Source organism: Pundamilia nyererei, unplaced genomic scaffold (assembly GCF_000239375.1).
Source record: "Pundamilia nyererei isolate P.nyererei 1_Seehausen unplaced genomic scaffold, PunNye1.0 scaffold00288, whole genome shotgun sequence".
Classification (NCBI taxonomy): Eukaryota; Metazoa; Chordata; class Actinopteri; order Cichliformes; family Cichlidae; genus Pundamilia; species Pundamilia nyererei.
In genome coordinates this window covers 304,515-309,932 of record NW_005187689.1, presented here as the reverse complement: position 1 = coordinate 309,932, position 5,418 = coordinate 304,515, and the positions used below count along the sequence as shown (strand labels likewise).

Genomic DNA, 5,418 nt, shown 5'->3' with positions numbered 1-5,418 from the left:
CTAAAAATGAAATGTTGGCCAATCAGAAGTCTAGAAGCCTGGCAGGGAAAGACTAAACAGGGTTTTGTACCCTCACAAAACATGAAGTACTTCTGAAAGTTTGTGTTTTTCTGGAAAGGCAGATAATTTTGTGTTACTTCTCAGGTGCCTTCATCATTTCCATCGTTAATAACTTAAGACAGTATTTTGGACTCACAACTTAGGAATGAACAAAGTGCATACAGCATGCACAAATCTAAACTTTAAATTAAAAAGTTAATCTCTTCAAATATTTGGGTTGTGTCTGTTGAATGAAAGCTCACTCTGACGCCTCTGTCTGTGTAAATGGAGTAAGTGTGTAAGAGCTGCAGACAGTCAGATTAACAGCAACAGTATTTTGTCTCTATCCACCATTGTAGAAATCTCATGTAAACAATAACGTGGCGCACAGCGTGACGTCAAAAACGGCGCACACCTTTGAGGTTGTGTGAATGAATCTGTTTTCCTCGTCCACACGTAAACGCAAAAACTGAGTTTTCAAAAATCTCAGTTTTCAGTGATGGAAAAAGGTGCAAACACATAGAAAAATCTGTGTTTTCAAAAATACCTTGTACATGTGAGCGTAGCCTAAAGCTGAAATGAAATGAAAACGCACACAGAGGACACAAGATTCTGTATACATGTAAAATGCAGGAAGGAGGAGCTGAAGCAGATAATCACAAGAAAAGAAAAACAAAAACAGAAATGACAGAAACCAACAAACCAAAAGCACACAGGTCCTGAAAATCCAACAGAGCTGTGTCCTGTGGAGGTAACAGGAAGGACCGGAGGACGCCACCAGACACATCCTGGACTCAGAAGGCCTCATCGTCTGCTCTGACACAGGCTGCAATCCAACACATACATATAGAGAGAGCTGGGATGTGTGTGTGGGGCGTAAACACAGTGTCCACCATAATAAAGCAACACGTGTGTTACACGTCCACCATGGCGTTACTGTACAGGCTGCTTCACCGCAACACGCCGGCATGCAGTTGCAGCAGCAATACATCACACTGCCGCAATAAAGCGGCGCATGTCTCTGCATACTCATGAATATTCATCGAATCCCCGCAGCAGCAACTCGCCGCGGCTCCCCGAGGGTCCTGCCAGCCTTCATATACGGGCCTCCGTCTGCAGAGCGTGTGTGCCATAGCTGTGATTAATAAGCAGTTAAAGTTGAAGTCCGCAGTGTGTCCATGTAAGGCTGCGATGCCACACTGGGTGGGCCACTCTGTGCCACAAACAGCACAAGTGAGCACATCGAGGAGCTGTAATGAAAGGAACGAGGCACTGAACACATCTATGTATGTGGTACTTATTTAAAACAGGAGCTAACTGGTGGAGATGTGGATGGTGGTCCGGTTCCATCAGCAAACCGAGCTCCACGGGAATGAGAATCGAGAAGGAGTGGCGGTTCAGTCTTAGGCTGCTCCAGACTGCATGCCAGATATCTTTGGGCAGGACACTAAGCCTGAGTTGATTTCAGATGCTAGATCAAATGTTAGATAAAAAAGCACTTGTACGAAGTGCTTTGACTGCTTAGGTAAAGCAGAAATATACGTCCATGTACCATTAGCTAACATTGGCACACGGCTTGGTCCAGTTTTAGAAAGCTTCAGTTTAGAGCGAATAATGAGAAGGTCACTGCACCTTTAAATCTTGATTCCTTTCAGTCTACTTTTAGTGCATAAGAGCCCAGTGTTTTTTTCATGCCTCTGTGTGTTTATTTGGAGAAAGTGAGGCCCGAGACTAAATATGACGGGAAAGCTCGAAGAAGGACGGGTGGATTGTGAAAATGTAAACAGACAGAAGAAGGCAGCTTCCTCTAAATCTCAGAGGAAACAGGTAACACAAACAGCTGTTAATACGTCCAAACAGGTGAGGCGAACTGTGGAGGAAGAGGAGACGCACCCCTGCAGAACACACAAAGAGCTGCGGTCCTTCAGCAATGAGCCCGCACGTGTGCGCCACACAGGCTGATATCCAGCTGCAGATCTGCTGCTTTCCTTTAAAGGTTTGCAGGCGGGGAGCGTGCTCGCGCAGACGTACAGCTGCACGCAGAGACGGCAGGTCTACGGCTGCTGAGCAGGTCCGACTGCAAACACGCCGTTCGGTTACTGTTTGGATCCGAGCGATGATTCATTACTCCACACATCTCTGCTCCGCCGTGTGCTAAACATGCTTCATCTTTATCAGCATTAAAGCCTCAGCTCATCCCATCCAGCAAAGAGGCACAGATGACACTGAACAACAGCTTCTCTGAATTCAGAGGAGTGATCCATACGCTCCGAGGAGCTTAAAAGTTTGGCCTGTCTCCAGTTCAGGAATATCTCGTTGTGCACCTCTGGACAGTTTCCGATTTTGTCAGACCTCTCAGAGGATTTACTGTAGTCCGTGTGCTCATCCTTTCTGTGGTGTGCTGGGATCAGTTTTCATGTTCAGAAAGTGGACGAAAAGGTTTCCTGCACACACTTCGTGCTGTTACAGGAAAACACCCGATGGGATTTGTGGCGCGCTGCCTTCAGGTTCCAGAGGGGATCCTTCACCTAACATTTAGTTTAAGATGTAAAATCTCAGCGTTCAGACTGACATGGAGAGCTCTGCCATCTCATGTAACCATGGTGACTGAGCTTGGTCTGTGTTCAGTCACTGAACGCTGCATTAATTCTAAGTTTGTGGTTAATCTCAGATGTGGCTGCTTTAACTGCACAGGACCAGGACCCCTGACCTGAGTTTATGTCCATGTGAGGATTTTCATTCTAAAAAGCTTTAAAAGAAAACCAGCAGGACTGCTTTGAGTTTCTTAATCCAGGCTTTAAGTTATGACGTATGAATCCTGCTTCCGGGTCCAAACTATCCATCCATCCATCCATTTCCTTCCGCTTATCCGGGGCCGGGTCACAGGGGCAGCAGCCCAAGCAGAGAAGCCCTTACCTCCCTCTCCCCAGCCACCTCCTCCAGCTTATCCGAGGGAATGCCAAGGCGTTCCTTGGTCTACCGTTCCAGGGTTACCGGGGCCCCGCCCTGGAGCCAAGCCCGGGGAGGGTGCCCGAGGGCGAGGTCTGGTGGCTGGGCCTTAGTCCATGGGGCCCGGCCGGGCACAGCCCGAAAAAGGGACATGGACCCATCTTCCTGCAGGCCCACCACCCGCAGGAGGCACCGTAGGGGTCGGGCGCAATGTGAGTCGGGCGGCGGCCAGGAGTGGGTCCAACCTGCTCTGCGTTTATTAAGGCTGTTGTGTTTTTTAACATGTTTTAATGTTTTGTAAGTTGTTCTATTTAATCTCCACAAGCCCCTAAAAACAGTCAATGATTACTGTCGGCCTCTCTCAGTTTTTATTACCACTGTTTATTTTAAAGCTCAGTTTTTAAGACCCTCCACTGTAACTACACATCATTATATACCAGCTAGCCCAACTTCAGTAACCCTACAAACTTCACTGCTGTTTAGTTTTGTGTCTTCATTTATGTTGGAAGTGATAGCAGAGCTGTACGTTTGAATTTTTCAGAAATCTCTCAGTCAGAACATGCTATATCATGTTTAGGTGAAAGCTAGCGAGCTAACTTCCTGCTAACTTCTACCTCTGTTAAATATAATAAATCCTGTTTTCATGGATGCCTGGATGTTAAACTTCATTGTTACACCTGGTAAAGCAGCAACGCTGACCATTTTATTAAAGAATGATGCCGCAGTGTTCGTTTGACTTTGGGACCTGAAGCGGAATTTGGACCCAGACGTGGTTAATGACGTCAGACTTAAAGACCGGATACGTTTCATCCCAGAGAGTCCCAGATTTAAGCCCTGTTGGGACTCCTCTCTTTGGGACGTGGATCAAGCTGCGCCTCATCACATGAGCCATGGTGAGAAAACAGGTGTTGATCACTATCAGCAGAGGTTTCAGGTGAACCCATTGTGATGGATTGCCTCACCCTATCATGTGACCTAATGAGGTCAGCTGACACAAGATGTGAGGGGGTTTGAGGCACCTGGGAAGGATTACATATGGCTGGTGTCGTAAGCCCCGCCCTCTGTCCAGTCACTGGAGTACCATGACCTGAATGATCGGGAACCTAAACGTCGTTGATTCAAAGCATTTATTTATTGAACTACCTTTCACTGAACGCCAAACTTTAGTCCAAACAGACGTCAAAGTTCAGCTTTATGAAACTGATGTGAGAGCAGACTGACTGCTTTAAGATGAAAATAGGACTTTTACTTTGAAAATCAATGTTTACAGAGCTCGTTTCCTTCAGGATTTCTCTCTTAAACAGCTGCAACAGTTCGTGCATGCCTTCCTCAGGTCTGAACACGATGCTAGCTAACATTACTGCCGTCATCGTTTTATTTCTCTTATTTCATCAAACGCAGCCGCTCTCTGCGCAGGATCGACTGACACGATTAAACTGAAGTCACTTCCTGTTTTTAACCTTGACTGATTACTGCAGGTACTTTCAGTTTTTTGACTGGTTTTGTTTTTAAATTTTCTAGAAATGGGGTCTTAAAGTCAGGCGGTGACCCCCTAATGGGCCCTGGAGGTACTGCAGGAGGGCACTGTGATGACCACGTGACCATGTGTGTTCTCTGTGATAGGCTGGACTGAACATGAGCACATGAAGAGCAGAAGGGCGGAAGTTTGGAAGGACCGGTCCAAAGTTCGGGACTGCAGCTGTGCAGGAACCCGCCCTGCTTCAGCGCACGCACGTGGACGAGCCGAGCACCCAAATGCAGCACCGGGACAGGCCCGTCACGGGTCCGAGTGTACCTTAACGCGCGACACACCGGGCGCGCGTGCACGCACTCACGCATACACCTTAGAACCACTGCGTCGCGCACGCGCGGTGTTCGCTGACATGCACACGAAACAAAGACGGACACGCGCATCACGCACATGTCGGCGAGTACACGGATGACTGCAGCAGGCTGCGCGCACTCACCTCCAAGTTGTTGTTCGTCTCCGCGTCGATGCGCGCTCACGGCTCCGGTCCTCCGAGCTGAGTCCGAGCTCCGGCAGCGCGAACACTCCGAACCGAACCTCCAGAACCTCCAGGATTCACGCGGATCCACGCGAACTGCAGCGGGACAAAGAGCCGAGACAGAAGCTTCACCTCCAGCATCCGCGGCACCAACAAGAGGAGGAGGAGGAGAGGAGGAGGGGTCTGAGAGATGAAGATACTGCCTCTCTCTCTGTGATCGATCAGGGTGTGATTACCCCCCCACCCCCCCAACACAGACACACAAACAGGCACATACACACGGACTCCTTTTGCACATTTGAAACACCAGTAAAATCTGTGTGTGAGTGTATGTGTGTGTCTGTCTGTATGTGTGTGTGTGTGCGTGTGTCTGTCTGTCTGTGCACGTGTGTCTGTCTGTGTGTGTGAGTGTGTGTGTGTCTGT

At 48.4% G+C, this 5,418-nt stretch overlaps 1 protein-coding gene across 1 annotated transcript in view; it reads right to left on the bottom strand.

Moving 5' to 3' along the window:
• Positions 1 to 5,191, bottom strand: part of oprl1 (opiate receptor-like 1) — a 73,788-nt gene extending 68,597 nt beyond the window's left edge. The window contains exon 1 of the mRNA XM_005750802.1: positions 4,956 to 5,191. The gene's annotated coding sequence lies outside the window, so the exon portion shown is untranslated. The remainder of the gene's footprint in view (positions 1 to 4,955) is intronic.
• Between the last annotated feature and the right edge of the window lie 227 nt (positions 5,192 to 5,418).